We start from the raw sequence: 17,829 nt of genomic DNA on the forward strand, positions 1-17,829 counted from the left end.
GGGCAGTTTAGTTAAAACTATAATTTTGATATCATGGATGGCCAGTCCTTGCATCCATAGCTCTGTCTATTCATTTGAGAGTGGTTACATTTCCATATCCCCCAGCTTTTTACCCAAGAAAGGGGTGGGTGGTCACTTTTATTGTTTCAACTGCTGATTGCCGCTTTAAACAAACGTAGAAAAAATGTAATGGCCAAGTAAACAACAAAAACAACACACACATGCTCACGCGTCCCACACTCTTAGAAAATAAGGTGATATCGAAAACATTAAAGGTTTATTTGGCTTTCCCCATAGGAGAACCCATTACATATCCCCTTTTGGTTCCAGGTAGAACCATTTTGGGTTCCATGTAGAACCCTTTCTACAAAAAGTTTTGGAAGCCTTTTGTCTTATGATGTGAACTGGGTCATGCTCTATGCTGTCCTCTGTTGCTAATCAGTAAGCAGTGAGTGTGTGTTTAGTCTATTGCCGGGGTCAGTCTGTCAGCATGTCTCCATGTCTCCAGCGGCCCTGCCTCATGTTGCCCGTTTCACCCCCCTGACTCAGCAGGCGCTGGAACACTGAGCACACACACACACACACACACGGCCAACTGGTCGAAATCACTCACTGCCCCACTTTAAAAACACTCACTTTAAAACTGGCAGTCAGTTGGCTCCAGCAAAAAACAAAGCCTCTCAGTGTGTGTGTTAAGTAAGCGTGTGTGTGTGTGCAGAGTCAGAAATTCACTGTTTGGTCCAGAATGCCCTATTTTTATCATTTACATGACATTTTAGTGATTTAGCAGACGCTCTTATCCAGAACGACTTACAGGAGCAATTGGGGTTAAGTGCCTTGCTCAAGGGCACATCGACAGATTTCACCTAGTCGGCGCAGGAATTCGTACCAGCAACAACCTTGCTCTTAACAGCCCCAATGCTCTTAACAGACACATTCCCCCCCCCCAAACAATTCACAATGAAGATAAATCAGAGCTGAAACACACACACACTCAAATATACAGTATCAGTCAAAAGTTTGTACGCACCTCCTCATTCAAAGGTTTTTCTTCATTTTTACTATTTTCTACATTGTAGAATAATAGAAGACATCAAAACTTTCTAAATCAAAAACTCCTGAGTGGTGCAGTGGTCTAAGGCACTGCATTGCAGTGCTAGAGGTGTCACTACAGACCCTGGTTCAATCCCAGGCTGTATGACAATTGTCTGTGATCGGGCGTCCCATAGGGCTGCTCATGACTGGCTCGGTGCTGTCCGGGTTAAGGGAGGGTTTGGCCGGAGTAGGATATTGTTGTAAATAAGAATTTGTTCTTAACCCTCCTGCTGTGTTGTGGTCAAATTGGAGAGATTTAGTAATCTCTCTGAAAAATGTAGTTAATTTAATCTGATTGTTGTAAGGTTCCATTACTTTGTCCACACAGGGCATCTGAACACACAAAATACACTTTGGATGATTTTCATCAAATTTGGGGTGTTTTATTGAACTTTTGTACACCTGTGGTGTTCCCAGGTCAAAAATGACCTGTCATTAGACATTATTAGGTGAGACTACAATTACTGTATGAAATTGAGTTCAGGCACATGCCCATTCATCAGATGGACACACTTTCTCTCCCAGACCCCCACATGCATGTGTGTTTGAGCACACACACTCCCCTTCTTGGCTTCCATGGCTACCCCCAAGGGAACCTTTCCCCAATATAATCTTTCCCCCATGGGAACCACATGTGTTGGCATTCTCACAAACAGTCACATCATTGTTTCAATAATATATAGAACTGTTCTTGCAGCTCTGGTATATAAAGCTTTTTGAGGCCTTTCTCACAGTTCATTCTGTGGCAGCACAATGAGCAAACAATATACTGTATGTGAAGCTCTTGATCATATCTTTGATCATGACACTGGTGAGGAGGAGAGAGTCCTTGTTAAACTTTGACACAAAGTAGTTTATGATCAAAAGCACAATATGTTTCATCTGACTATTTGTTATAGTCTAAATACACGATGCATTTTTTATTTCTCAAAAACGAGTTGAATGAGCTCAGAAGCCTACAGGCCGTAAATATCAAATAGAAGTTCAAAACTTGTAATGTTCACAAGAACTTAAGTTGATAAAAAGATGTAACACAACATTAGGTGATAATATTTGTATTATTATGGATTTATAATCAGCTATAATGGGGAGGTCATTTTGGACCAGGAACACAGAATGAATTAACATGAAACAAACACAACAGGAGGGTTAGCTGACGTGCCTAGTTAAATGAAAAATGAAAATATGGAATCATTTAGTCACCAAAAAAACTAAATATATTTTATATTTGAGATTCTTCAAAATAAGCATCCAATGCCATGATGACAGCTTTGCAGACTCTTGGCATTCTCTCAACCGGCTTCACCTGGAATGCTTTTCCAACAGTCTTGAAGGAGTTCCCACATATGCTGAGCACTTGTTGGCTGCTTTTCTTTCAACTGCAGTCCAAATAATCCCAAACCATCTCAATTGGGTTGAGGTCAGGTGATTGTGGAAGCCAGGTCATCTGATGCAGCACTCCATCACTCTCCTCCTTGGTCCAGAAGGACCTTGAAAAGCTTCTGTCCCCAAGCCATAAGACTGATAATAGTTTGTTAAATAGTTCAACGATAACTACCCAGACTATCTGCATTGACCTTTGCTGATGCTGCCACTGTTTACTACCTGTCACTTGATTCCTTGTTATATCTACATGTCTACCTCAATTACTTTGTCCCCTGCACATCGACTCTGTGCTGGTACCCCTTGTATATTGTCAAGTTATCGTTAATCGTTGTGTATCTATTAATACTTGTATTATTTTTTCCGTGTTTTACTTTTCTATTATTTCTCTATTTTATTTCTCTCTGCATTGTTGGGAAGGGCCCCTAAGTAATAATTTCACTGTTAGTCCACACCTGTTGTTTACAAACATGTGACAAATACAATTAGATTTGAATAGTACACTGGGGATTTGTCCATTGTCAAGCCAAACCTTTCTGGCTTGTGGTTTACGGCGATTGGTTAACCACTACTGGCCACACATTAGAAAATAATCTCTTCATAACCTTGTTATAGGAGATTTGGTCTAGATATGTTGTGAGAGTGTTGTGTTTGTGTTAAAGAGTGGTGTTTGTGTTCTGATAAAATTGTTACACTGTTCCTGTGACTTTTCTATAACGTGTGACTACTCACTCTTGATAGCGATGATGAGAGTGTTGTGGTTACATTGATCGTTGTGTTTGTGCTCTGACAAAGTTGTGGAAGTGTTTTTGTGATTTTTCTATAACGTGTGACTACTCACTCTTGATGGAGATGATGAGTTGGGGGATGACTGGCAGGATCTTGGTGCTCCAGCATGTCGTGGACCTCCAGGCGGGTGAAGAAGTCGTATGGGGGTCACCGTCTCACACAGCCCGTCGAAGAACAGAGACAGATAATGGTGGTAGTCAAGTTTCTCCATCTGCACCTGGGGAATAGACATAAACATACACATGCACGATTACATGGTCACTAGGGACTGAATATTAGTGAGACAATGCATGAGGATCTCCCCTTGTTCATCCTCTACATTGCGATAGAAACCAGTCATAGTCTGTCCTCATCTTCAGCTCTTTCTCTTTGATTATCCTCGGATTCACACAATATCCAGGGCCTTTTCTGACCAGGCTTTAGAAGGTGGTTATCATATCAGCCCCAGATGAAGACAGGAGGACAGCTGTTGGGGACATCACGACTCCCCGACATCTAGTATCCTGTGGGCCAACACATTAACACCTGTTTGTGACACTGTTTAGGCCTACCCTCCCACAAAACAGCTACACAAATGGGGACAATATAAAGAGGTCCATTCAGCTACTGAACCTGTCTGGATTATGTGCGTTGGTATTGAGTTTGTTACAGTGTATTACAGTAGGCAGAGCAACACAACTCGTGTTATGATGAACTCAGAGAGCAGTCATGGTCACGCCAAACTTCACAGAAAAGGTCAGGTGACAAGGCCACCCGTCTCTCCTCTCACACAGAAGGTCGTGTTGTTCTATTAGATTGTATGAACTCCAGAGCAGTGCGGTGACTATTGTTGGCCAAGGGGAAGGGGCGAACCTGTTTCATGTAATGAATGCCAATCCTGTGTAGAGAAGAGGCAAACACTGCACAACCCTGGAGCAGCCAGGAGTCTTAAAGAACAGCTGAACCCCATCGCCCCATCCCTCCTACACCCCACTGGGTAACGCTGCCATCAAAATGTCACTGCCACGCGGACCAGGGTGACTTTGATGTCCCAGGCCTCTCACAGAGCCCCCCGTTAGATGCACAACTTCAAAGCAAGTGGACCCCTGACACAAGTTTCATGGGAAAACAGAGAGAAGGGGAGAGACAGAGAGAGACAGAGAGAGACAGAGACAGAGAGAGAGACAGAGAGAGAGAGAGACAGAGAGAGACAGAGAGAGAGACGGAGAGAAGGAGAGAGACGGAGAGAAAGACAGAGACAGAGAGAAGGAGAGAGACAGAGAGAAGGAGAGAGACAGAGAGAAGGAGAGAGACAGAGAGAAGGAGAGAGACAGAGAGACAGAGAGAGCACACAGTGTGTGTTAGCACAGAGACTGAGCTGATTGCTTTGAGGCAATTTGCTGGCTAACCTTGACCTTTTCTGGCTTGGTCAAGATCATCATTGTGAGTCAGGCAGGCGGGCGGGCGGAGAGATGAGAACAAAAGCAAAAATGCACCGGGAGAGAGTGGGAGTGGCGAGATGACACTCACAGACACAGCATGGATAACTACAACCTGCCTGTGGCAGAACGAGCCACACAGGAACAGAGAACATGCTACGAGCTGCATTCAGAAGAGATTTGGACATAATAGGTTACAGTAGACAATGTAATGTCAGTCAGTGAGTAAGAACAGTGGTTCCCAAACTGTGTCGGCAGTTTATTTATCAGTCCGGCTTTCAACTTACTCTTCAAATTTTAAATTGTAGAATGCACAAAGTACAACTTTGAAATGAGGTAGAGATTCATCAGTTTTCCTCTTGCCATGTCAGTCATCGCATACCTTTGAGGTTTCCCAAACTGGGTCCTGGGGCCCCCTGGGTGGATGGTTAGTTTTTCCCCCTAGCACTACACAGCTGATTCAAATAACCAACTCATCGTGAAGTTTTGATGATTTGAATAAGCTGTTTAGTGCAGGGTGGGGGGAAAGTGCAACCAGAGTGGCCCCAGGACCGCGTTACTATGCAACCACCAGCTAATCACTTAGCTAGCTCGTCTGGGCTTGTTGCTGTTAGCTAGCACATGGACAAGCAGTACCTCTGTAGTCAGAAATGACACGAATTACCACCATAGCTGGATCCTTCATGCCTCTTCATCCCCTCTTTCCACTGGGATTCTCTGCCTCTAACCCTATTACAGGGGCTGAGTCACTGGCTTACTGGTACTCTTTCATGCCGTCCCCAGGAGGGGTGCGTCACTTGAGTGGGTTGAGTCACTGACGTGATCTTCCTGTATGTGTTGGCGCCCCCCCTTGGGTTGTGTCGTGGCGGAGATCATTGTGGGCTATACTCGGCCTTGTCTCAGGATGGTAAGTTGGTGGTTGAAGATATCCCTCTAGTGGTGTGGAGGCTGTGCTTTGGCAAAGTGGGTGGGGTTATATCCTTCCTGTTTGGCCCTGTACGGGGGTATCATTGGATGGGGCCACAGTGTCTCCTGACCCCTCTTGTCTCAGCCTCCAGTATTTATGCTGCAGTAGTTTATGTGTCGGGGGGCTAGGGTCAGTTTGTTATATCTGGAGCACTTCTCCTGTCTTATCCGGTGTCCTGTGTGAATTTAAGTATGCTCTCTCTAATTCTCTCTTTCTCTCTTTCTTTCTCTCTCTCGGAGGACCTGAGCCCTAGGACCATGTCTCAGGACTACCTGGCATGATGACTCCTTGCTGGCCCCAGTCCACCTGGCCGTGCTGCTGCTCCAGTTTCAACTGTTCTGTCTGCGGCTATGGAATCCTGACCTGTTCACCGGACGTGCTACCTGTCTCAGACCTGCTGTTTTGAACTCTCTAGAGACAGCAGGAGCGGTAGAGATACTCTTAATGATCGGCTATGAAAAGCCAACTGACATTTACTCCTGAGGTGCTGACCTGCTGCACCCTCGACAACTACTGTGATTATTATTATTTGACCATGCTGGTCATTTATGAACATTTGAACATCTTGGCCATGTTCTGTTATAATCTCCACCCGGCACAGCCAGAAGAGTACTGGCCACCCCTCATAGCCTCGTTCCTCTCTAGGTTTCTTCCTAGATTTTGGCCTTTCTAGGGAGTTTTTCCTAGCCACCGTGCTTCTACACCTGCATTGCTTGCTGTTTGGGGTTTTAGGCTGGGTTTCTGTACAGCACTGAGATATCAGCTAATGTACAAAGGGCTATATAAATAAACTTGATTTGATTTAGAGCGCTATTTAAAACTTGTCCAGATCAACTAGCCCATGTCAGCTAACTTTTTTAGCTAGGTTATTTTGCCATTAGATTGTTATAATATTTGAGTCACTCAGATATCACATGAATACACATTAGACATAAAATGTATAGAATTGCAAGAAAATGTGTATTTTCTCTGCGCCAAACAAGAAGGGTGTGAACAGTATGTTTCATGAACAGTTCATGTTCCCCAATCCCTGAGTTTGAGAACCCCTGGGTTAGAGTGAACAGAATGATATCTGATTACATTTTCTTGTTATAAAAAAAAGTGACTGCTTAAAATATGCACCTTTGTAGGCAACTGGTAGCCTCAATATGAAGAAAATATTTAGGTAATATATGGCATACAAGTCAAGGCGATTTAGAATTATAGCTGTGAAACCTGTTCTGAGATCAGTGATAAGGGTAGTGTAACAAGTCGAATAAAAATGAAAAGATGATAACAGCTCAGAGAGGGGTAAAGATCCCATTGTAGAACACAGTACTTCAAACTTGAACTACAGAATTACACACCCACACACACACACACACACACACACATTTGTGTCATTTAGCAGACACTCTTAGTCCAGAATGACTTACAGGAGCAATTAGGGTTAAGTACCTTGTTCAAAGGCACATCGACAGATTTCACCTATTCAGCTTGGGGATTCAAACCAGCAACCTTTTGGTTACGTGGCCAAACCTAATAACCGCTAGACTACCACACACACACACAGACCCCCCCCCCCCCCCACACACACACACACCACCCCATTCCACCCCCCACACACACAGACACAGACCACCCCCTCCCAACCCAGACACCCGTGAGAATCTTACTCAACAGAGGCTGCGGCTGACTGGTAATACTCACATCCTCTCTGATCGATCGGGGCTGTTCAGGTTCGTTTGTCTTTGGGTGCCTTCAGAGTTTTTTTCTACGGAGCTCTGAGTCGATGAGATGGAAGTGTAAGATACGCCCTGCATGTCTCCCCTGGTCAGCGTGGAGAGAGGCAGAGACACAGCAGCTAAGCAGTTAGCAGAGGCTTCCTCATTAAAGAACCTGACAGAGGCTGCATCTGAAATACCACCTTATTCACTAGGTAGGCTAGTGCATTCATTTTGACCAGGCCCCAGGGCATTACAATATAGATATATTTTTATTAGGATCCCCAACGGTGACAGCTAGTCTTCCTCGGGTCTGACACATAACGAAAAATACAACTAAAGACAGAAATTTACACACACACACAATAATTTACACACACACACACAATAAACTATAATACAACTAAAGAATACGTTGTGTGTGTGTGTGTGTGTGTGTGTGTGTGTGTGTGTGTGTGTGTGTGTGTGTGTGTGTGTGTGTGTGTGTGTGTGTGTGTGTGTGTGTCCGCATCTAAATGTTATACATACACACAGGGAATAGGGTGCCATTTCGTGCACACCCTGAGAAACCCCATAGAAACAGAACTCCTAGAACAGGTTATCCCCATTCAAGTCAATGTGTGGGTGATGAAGTCTACTTCTATGCTCCGGCCTCCAGCCAGAAACTAGAAGAACCAGAGGGCAGATGTCTGTATTATTATATACATTAGATGATAGACAATAAAGCTTTTTGAAGCTTTTTCAATTGAATTGGATTGGCTAGCCATTTAAACGCAGCATGATATCTCTTTATCTGAACGGGTAGGCTGGATTGGCAGCCAACCCGTAAGCTAACTATATAGCTAACTATGGGCCAGCGCTCTAAGGACACAGGGCAGAGAGGGTGTGTGTGTGTCTGTCTGTCTGTCTGTCTGTCTGTCTGTCTGTCTGTCTGTCTGTCTGTCTGTGTGCATGCGTGTATGAGGGGTGGTAGACGTGCATAGAAGGTGGGGTAGACCAAAGCTCAGCATGTTCCTGAGGTAATTGCTGTTGGCCACATCATTATTTTCCTCTAGGTAGAGAACACGGATCGAGTTGTGTGTGTGTGTATGTGTGTGCGCGTTTGTCCATGTGTTCCTGTGGTTAGACAGGACGTCTCTAGGGGAGGGAGAGAACTGTGTTCCATGTACAATGCCTTCAGAAAGTATTCACATCCCTTTTTCCACATGTTGTTGTGTTACAGCCTGAATTTAAAATGGATTACATTTTAATTTTGTGTCACTGGCCAATACACAATACCCAATAATGTCAAAATTGAATTATTTTACAAATTAATTAAAAATGAAAAGCTGAAATGTCTTGAGTCAATAAGTATTCAACCCCTTTGTTGTGGCAAGCCTAAATCAGTTCAGGAGTAAAAATGTGCTTAACAAGTCACATAATAAGTTGCATGGAATCACTCTGTTTGCAATAATAGTGTTTAACATGATTTTTGAATGACTACCTCATATCTGTATCCCACAAATATAATTATATGTAAGGTCCCTCAGTCGAGCAGTGAATTTCAAACAGATTCAACCACAAAGACAGGGATGTTTTCCAATGACTCGCAAAGAAGAGCACCTACTAGTGGATGGGTAAAACCAGACATTAAATATCATGGTGATGTTATTAATTACACTTTCGATGGTGTATCAACACACCCAGTCACTACAAAGATACAGGCGTCATTCCTAACTCAGTTGCCCGAGAGGAAGGAAACCCCTCATGGATTTCACTATTTGTATTTATTACGAATCCCCATTAGTTCCTGCCAAGGCAGCAGCTACTCTTCCTGGGGTCCAGCAAAATTAAGGCAGTTACATACAATTAAAAACATGACATTATACAACAGATTTCACAACACATTAAAGCACCCTTTCCACTGACACTTAAAATTAGGGCCAAATTTGAGCTGGGTCGAGGGAAACCCGGGCCAGTGCATCCCAGTTTCACCGCTGGTGCCAGCTCCATTAGAATTCGGGCTGGTGATGCCATTACTATGCAACCACCAGTTGATCACTGCTGGATGCTGACACAATGTTTAGCTAGCTCATCTGGGCTTGTTGCTGTTAGCTAGCACATGGACAAGCAGTGCCTCTGTCGTCAGAAATGACACGAATTACCACCATAGCTGGATCCTTCATTTATTTTTGCACCAGACAAACTTTTATGAGAACAGTCAGCCCTCCAATGTTAAGTAACTACCAAAGTTAGCTTGCAAATCAGACTTGAAACAAGCTCGCTAGCTAAAGTGAGCTATCCGGAGTTGTAGCTGGTCAGGTTGTATTGAAAGCTAGCTAGCTACATCATATCAAACCTGTAGTGGTTTTCTTAGGTAGCTAGCTTGCTCATAGCCAATGCCATGGAAAGCAAGGTAGAAATTAACCTAGCTAGCTAGCCTGTTTGTGACGACACTAACCTAGCTAGCTTATGTTAGCAAGCTAAATACATGGCTAGCTAGCAAGGTTAATTCTGGCTGGCACTGGCAGGAGTAACATTACTTACAGCATGGGGAGGGTGAATTAAATTATTCAACATCTTGCTAGCTAGCAACATTATATAATTTCTCATTTCTGGAGGCAGTGGAACCTCAATTAGAGCTAGCCCACCAAGACCTTCAAAGTGCCAATGGAAACGAGGCTTAAATGTGTGCCCTCGGGCTAATACTCTACTACCACATATCTACAGTACAACACAAAATCCATTTGTACGTGTGTGTATAGTGCGTATATTATTGTGCATGTGTGTATATGTGTGTCTATGCCGGTGTGTAGTCATCTTCACAGTCCCCACTGTCCCACAAGAGGTATTTTTATCTGTTCGTTTTTTTTCAATCAGATTTTATTGCTTACATGAGTTATTTGATGTGGAGTTGCAGTCATGGACCTCCCATAGCCTGTTCTGGACTTGGGGACTGTGAAGACACCTCTGGTGACATGTCTTGTGGGGCTTGAGTCAAACGGTGACTTTAATGACTGTGATAAGGAGAAAACTGAGGACGGATCAACAACATTGTAGTTACTCCACAAGCATTTTGCTGCACCTGCAATGGCCTTCAATCTACCAATTTGACTTGATAATACTAAACTTTATGACTGTGGGAAAAGAAGGAAGCCAGTACAGAATAATTTTTTTATTCCAAAGCCTACATCCTTTTTGCAAGGCACTAATGTAAAAATAGCAAAAATTGTGACAAAGATATTAACTTTATGTCCTGATTACAAAGTGTTATGTTTGTGGAAAATCTAACATCACTTAGTAAAACTCTTCACATTTTTAAGCATGGTGATGGCTGCATCTTGTTATGGGTGTGCTTGTCAACGGCACGGACAAGCATACTCGGATAAAAATAAATGGAACAGAGCTAAGCACAGGCAAAATCAGACACTGGGAGACAAATTCACCTTTCAGCAGGACAATATACTAAAACACAAGAACAAATATACACTGGAGTTGCTCACCAAGACAACATTAATTTTTCTTGAGTGTTGCGGTTTCGGCTTAAATCGGATTGAAAATCTATGGCAATACTTGAACGTGGCTGTCTACTGAGGGGCTTCCGTCTTGACACTCTACCATAGAGGCGTAATTGGTGGAGTGCTGATGGTTGTTCTTCTGGAAAGTTCTCCCATCTCCAGAGAGGAACTCTGGAGCTCTGTAAGAGTGACCATCAGGTTCTTGGTCACCTCCCTGACCAAAGCCTTTCTCCTCCGATTGCTCAGTTTGGCCGTGCGACCAGCTCTGGGAAGAATCTTGGTGGTTCCAAACTTCTTCCGTTTAAGAATGATGGAGGCCACTGTGTTACTTGGGACCTTCAATGCAGCAGACATTTTTGGTACTCTTCCCCAGATCTGTGCCTTGACACAATCCTGTCATGGAGCTCTACAGACAATTCCTTCGACCTCATGGCTTGGGTTTTGCTCTGACATGCACAATCAACTGTGAGACCTTATATAGAAAGGTGTTTGCCTGTCCAAATCATGTCCAATCAATTTAATTTACCACAGGTGGACTCAAACAAATCAAGGAAGATCAACGGAAACAGGATGCACTAGAACTCAATTTCAAGTCTCGTAACAAAGGGTCTGAATACTTATGTAAATAAGGTATTTCTGTTAAAAGATGCATTTTGGAATAAGGCTGTAACAAAGAAAAAATATGTGGAAAAAGTCAAGGTGTCTGAGTACTTTCTGAATGCACTGTACATGTATTTAGACTGTCAGACATGTATGTCAAAAACCATATAATTAGGAATTACAATACTATAATGGGCATGGACCTTCTTATGATGGTCTAAAGATCAGCCATTTTGGTCAGGGCGTTGGTCAACCATGGTTTGCCAGAGCTGTGATAAGATACATTATTTTACACAATCTGCACTGTATGTGTGTTACCTAGCTAGCCAGCCAGTTTTAGAGGAACGATTCAAATGAACTACCAATATGCCAACATTCCATTCAAACAATACAGTCAATTCACAGTTGTATACTGGCTGACATCAGTTGATGATAGGACTTAGACAAGTTGTAAATGAAACAATTATTGATATTATATCATATAATAGAACTCACAGCTTTAAAATAAAACATTTAAAGGTGTGTTTACATGTATTTTGGAGGTTAATTATAAACAAATTGGTATACATCTGTATTAACTGTATTTATTTGACAATAAATCACCCCTTTCTGGCTCTAACAGCCGCCCAATCAGTTTGCTGCCTGTTCTTAGTAAACTGATGGAGAGAATTGTGTTGGACCAAATATGCTATTTGTCAGAGAACAAGTTAACTACTGTCTTTAAACATGCATTTAGAGAAGGGCAATCAACTTGTACTGCCCTGACTCAGATGACTGATGATTCCTTAAAATACATTTAGAATAAGATGAGTTGGAGCTGTATTGCTGGATTTCAGTGCAGTCTTTGATGTTATTTTTCATGAATTGTTATTGAAAAAACTCACTTGGGTAATGGGTCATTCATAATAAACTGGTCTTAAATACAGCTAAAAGCATTGTATTTGGTACAAAACATTCTCTTAGACCTAAACCTCAACGGGAGTAGTGTATAAAGGTTGTGACCATTGACCAAGTTGAGGAAGCTAAACTCCTAGGTATAACATTGGCTGGTCAGTTATTATGGTCAAGTCATATTGACAAAGTTGTTGTGAAGATGGAGAGGGGTATGTCTGTTTCTGACACCCCAAAAAAACGACTTTACTAGTTGCTCTGGTTCTGGTCATGTCCCATCTTGATTACGTGTCCGGTAATATCTTCAAGTGCAGCAAAGAAAGACCTAGCAAATCTGCAGCTGGTTCAAAACAGAGCAACACACCTTTACGCCCTTAACTGCACATACATCAACAACATGCCAGTCTTTCCTGGTTGAGAGTTGACGAGAGTTTAACTGCTTCTCTTCTAGTTTTTATGATAAATATTACTGTGATGAAAATTCCAGATTGTCTGCATAATCAAATACCATTCAGCTCAGACGGTCAAGTCCGTCGTTAAATGAAGACCAAGGTGCAGCGTGGGAGGCGTACATTTTCTTTTCATTTGAAATGTTCCACCAAAAACAATAAACAACTCAACGAACGTAAAGCTAGGAGTCCAAACACATGCAACAACCAAAGACAAGATCCCACAACAGAAGGCAGGAAAAAGGGCTGCCTAAGTATGATCCCCAATCAGAGACAGCGATAGACAGCTGCCTCTGATTGGGAACCATACTCGACCAACAAAGAAATATAAACGTAGATTTCCCACCCTAGTCACACCCTGACCTACCAAATAGAGAATTTAAAGGATCTCTAAGGTCAGGGCGTGACACAGACACCCACAAGGCATGCCACCAGGGGTCTCTTCACAGACCTCAAGTCCAAAACAATTTCCCTGCAACACACAGTATATGATCGCATGGAACTCTCATCTCCAATTACTCACGCAAATGTCATGGCACAATAGGGACTGTGAAATGATTTACACAAATACACGCACACACAGACACACTATCACACAATCTTCAAACATTGTTATTTAGTTGTATATCATTGTATTTTTTATTGGTGTGACTGTTCTATCAGTGTATCCGTGTTTCGTTGCTTGTCGTGTTTTTATGTTTTTGTGTGGACCAACAGGAAGAATAGCTGCTGCTTCGGCAATAGCTAATAGGGATTCTAATGAACCAAATCAAACCCATTGACAGGGGGGCGCACGCACACACACACACACACACCACAATGTCTTTGATGTGTCCATAGTATACATAGTAATACCATAGTATACACAGTAATAGTGTACATAGCAATGTTTTTGTACATAGTGGTCCCATAAGGCTGGTACAGGACTAAAGCCAGACTGGGTTGTTAAGGTTACTTATCATTAGCCGTCGTAATTGAAAAGCTGAAGCTCCTATACTATATAAAGCCCATATTAGGTCTGTGTGTGTGTGTGTGTGTGTACCAGGGTGCCTCGGCACTGAGACAGAGCTAGGCCAGAGCTGCAGCCATAACACTCTGAGAGAAAGGAGAACATGCTAAGACAGAAGGTTGAAAGGAGAGAGGGGGCACTATAGAACAGTCTGCAACACCCGGGCCTCACCCCACTAGAATGTTTATTGTTTACAGATGATCTGGTGCTTCTGTCCCCAACCAAGGAGGGCCTACAGCAGCACCTAGATCTTCTGCACAGATTCTGTCAGACTTGGGCCCTGAAGGTGAATCTCAGTATGAAAAAAATAATGGTGTTCCAAAAAAGGTCCAGTTGCCAGGATCACAAATATAAATTCCATCTAGACAGCATTGCCCTACAGCACAGAAAAAATATATATCTACTTCGGCCTAAACATCAGCACCACAGGAAACTACCACAAAGCTGTGAACAATCTGAGACACAAGGCATTGACCTTTATGGTTGTGAGATCTGGGGTCCGCTCACCAACCAAAAATTCATAAAACACCAAATTGAGACTGCATGCAGAATTCTGCAAAAATATCCCCTGTGTACAATGTAAAACACCAAATAACGCATGCAGAGCAGAATTAGGCCGATACCCGCCTATTAGCAACTTATTGGAGGTGGGGGCCACAACAAATGTAAACTCATCATGAGGGGCGACAGTGGCTTGCATACCCACACATGCAGTCATTGCCGTCCCTAGCCTTTTGTGTGTGTGTGTGTGCGTGTGCATGTGCGTATGCGTGTGCATGTGCGTGTGCGTGTGTGTGTGTGTGTGCGTGTGCATGTGCGTGTGCGTGCGCGTGTGTGCGTGTGTGTGTGTGTGTGTGCGTGTGCATGTGCGTGTGCGTGTGCGTGTGTGCATGCGTGAGTATGTGTGTGTGTGTTAGGGATGGGCAATTTGAAATCCTTTCACTTTTAAAATTCTGACATTTTTTCGCATATATCTGGATAAAATAATAAAATACATAAAATAAACTTGGACACTTGCATGCCGAGCAGCCTGTGTGACTCGGGACAGACGGTTACGCTCTGCTTTCTGCTGAAGCAGTCGGGGGAGGGGCCGGTGTGGGTGACACGGGGAGAAGAGAGAAAGTAGCCATACTGACTCGCGCTAGTTAACCAATAGAATCTACAGGTTTGTCTATCTATCATCCCATCTGGTAGTACCGTTCTTGCCTTCCCTTGCTACAGTAGTAGTAGCTAGCTGGCAGCCTGGCCAGGCCTGGAATTTCCTGATGTTAGGGGCAAGGCCATTTGGCCTTCAAGAGGTGCCCAATCTACCAGGGCACCAAGGCCATCTGTTAGGGCATCAAGGCCATCTGCCAGGGCACCAAGGCCATCTGTTAGGGCACCAAGGCCATCTGCCAGGGCATCTGTTAGGGCACCAAGGCAATCTGTTAGGGCACCAAGGCCATCTATAAGGGCACCAAGGCCATCTATAAGGGCACCAAGGCCATCTGTTAGGGCACCAAGGCCGTCTGTTAGGGCACCAAGGCCATCTGTTAGGGCACCAAGGTCATCTACTAGGGCACCAAGGCCATTTGTTAGGGCACCAAGGCCATCTACTAGGGCACCAAGGCCATCTACTAGGGCACCAAGGCCATCTACTAGGGCACCAAGGCCATCTACTAGGGCACCAAGGCCATCTGTTAGGGCACCAAGGCCATCTGCTAGGGCACCAAGGCCATCTGCTAGGGCACCAAGGCCATCTGCCAGGGCACCAAGGCCACCTGCCAGGGCACCAAGGCCATCTGTTAGGGCACCAAGGCCATCTGTTAGTGCACCAAGGCCATCTGTTAGGGCACCAAGGCCATCTGTTAGGGCACCAAGGCCATCTGTTAGGGCACCAAGGCCATCTGTTAGGGCAACAAGGCCATCTGTTAGGGCAACAAGGCCATCTGTTAGGGCACCAAGGCCATCTACTAGGTCACCAAGGCCATCTGTTAGGGTACCAAGGCCATCCTTTAGGGCATCAAGGCCATCTGTTAGGGCATCAAGGCCATCTGCTAGGGCACCAAGGTCATCTGTTAGGGCACCAAGGCCATATGTTAGGGCATCAAGGCCATCTGTAAGGGCATCAAGGCCATCTGTTAGGGCACCAAGGCCATCTGTTAGGGCACCAAGACCATCTGTTAGGGCACCAAGGCCATCTGCTAGGGCACCAAGGCCATCTGTTAGGGCACCAAGGCCATCTGTTAGGGCACCAAGGCCATCTGCTAGGGCACCAAGGCCACCTGCCAGGGCACCAAGGCCATCTGTTAGGGCACCAAGGCCATCTGTTAGGGCACCAAGGCCATCTACTAGGGCACCAAGGCCATCTACTAGGGCACCAAGGCCATCTACTAGGGCACCAAGGCCATTTGTTAGGGCACCAAGGCCATCTATTAGGGCATCAAGGCCATCTGTTAGGGCACAAAGGCCATCTGTTAGGGCACAAAGGCCATCTGTTGGGGCACAAAGGCCATCTGTTAGGGCACAAAGGCCATCTGTTAGGGCACCAAGGCCATCTACTAGGGCACCAAGGCCATCTGCTAGGGTACCAAGGCCATCTGCCAGAGCACCAAGGCACTTAACCAAAATAGCTAATTAAATACATTTTCTTTTCTTTACCTGTTCTGTAAAGGAAAACATAAGAGTATGTAAATGTACGAAAATAATTAGCCTACATGTCGAAGTGTAGGTGATATCGTGTACATATTGGTTACAGCTGGTCATAACCAGACCGATGCTGACATGAGGGATACGCCTGAACATTTGGCCAAACTTTTCATTTCATTACATATACAGTACCAGCCAAAGGTTTGGACACATTATCATTCAAGGGTTTTTCTTTATTTGTACTATTTTCTACATTCTAGAATAATAGTGAAGACATCAAAACTATGAAACTATGTGGGAACACCTTCAAGACTGTTGGAAAAGCATTCCAGGTAAAGCTGGTTGAGAGAATGCTAAGAGTGTGCAAGCTGTCATCAAGGCAAAGGGTGGCTACTTTGAAGAATCTAAAATCTAAATATATATTTAGATTTGTTTTTCACTTTTTTTGGTTACTACATGATTCCCTATTTGTTACTGCACAGTTTTGACGTATTCACTATTATTCCACAATGTAGAAAATAGTAAATAAATAGAAAATAAAGAAAAACCCTTGAATGAGTAGGTGTGTCCAAACTTTTGACTGGTACTGTAATTAGGCTAAACGCCAGTCATGTTTAACAAATGTAGGATCATTATTCTGCCCTACCAAACAAAAAGGCAGTTTTTGCTCACAGTGTGGAACTGAGAAAAATGTGCTTTTATTTACCTTGGTTACACAGTAAACGTCATGCAGTTACTGTTAACATGACCCTCATTTTCTCCAAAACACAATACAATAGAGGCAGGATACTTGTCCACATGATTAAGCATGTTTTTAATGTAGCAAAAATGACATTAGCTAATTTCCGACCAAATGAGCAGTTACTGCCTTTTTGCTTGGTAGGGCAGTAGTAATATCTAAAGGCCTGATTCTGTCGACATACTTGAAGCCCTGTTTGTTCAGATAGGAGATAAAGGCCAGAGCCTGTTGCACACTGCAACATCACACGCCTTGCAATCTGAGCGGTGGCTGTCAACATTTTGAAACCATTTAACCATAAACGTAATCATTTTCTCATTTTTATGGGGCATGTCTTACCATGTTCCGACCATGGGAATGTTGAGGGGATTATTTTAACACTTCCTCATATGCCATTGAAACCAGTATTTCTCTCATGTTGTCAACTTCCCTTCATTGTCCAGCAGCCAAAGACACCGTCCTAGTCATATTAACAACCCATGCTTGTTGTTGCATCTTTAGATCTTCCCTCTTTCTACATTTATGAAGGGCATTTTCATCTCTGTCATATGAAACTGCTCACATTTGCGGGACGCTTTTGAGAGCAGTGTTTAACCTCTAATTGCATTTTGGAACATTCACGCTTATAACCTGCTGCCATGTGCAGATTGCTGCGATTATA

The 17,829-nt window shown here is 43.7% G+C and overlaps 1 pseudogene; it reads right to left on the reverse strand.

Moving 5' to 3' along the window:
- LOC109878071 (parkin coregulated gene protein homolog) overlaps positions 1-17,829 on the reverse strand; it is a 226,394-nt pseudogene that overhangs the window by 112,695 nt on the left and 95,870 nt on the right.

This window comes from Oncorhynchus kisutch, linkage group LG7, assembly GCF_002021735.2.
Source record: "Oncorhynchus kisutch isolate 150728-3 linkage group LG7, Okis_V2, whole genome shotgun sequence".
Lineage (NCBI taxonomy): Eukaryota > Metazoa > Chordata > Actinopteri > Salmoniformes > Salmonidae > Oncorhynchus > Oncorhynchus kisutch.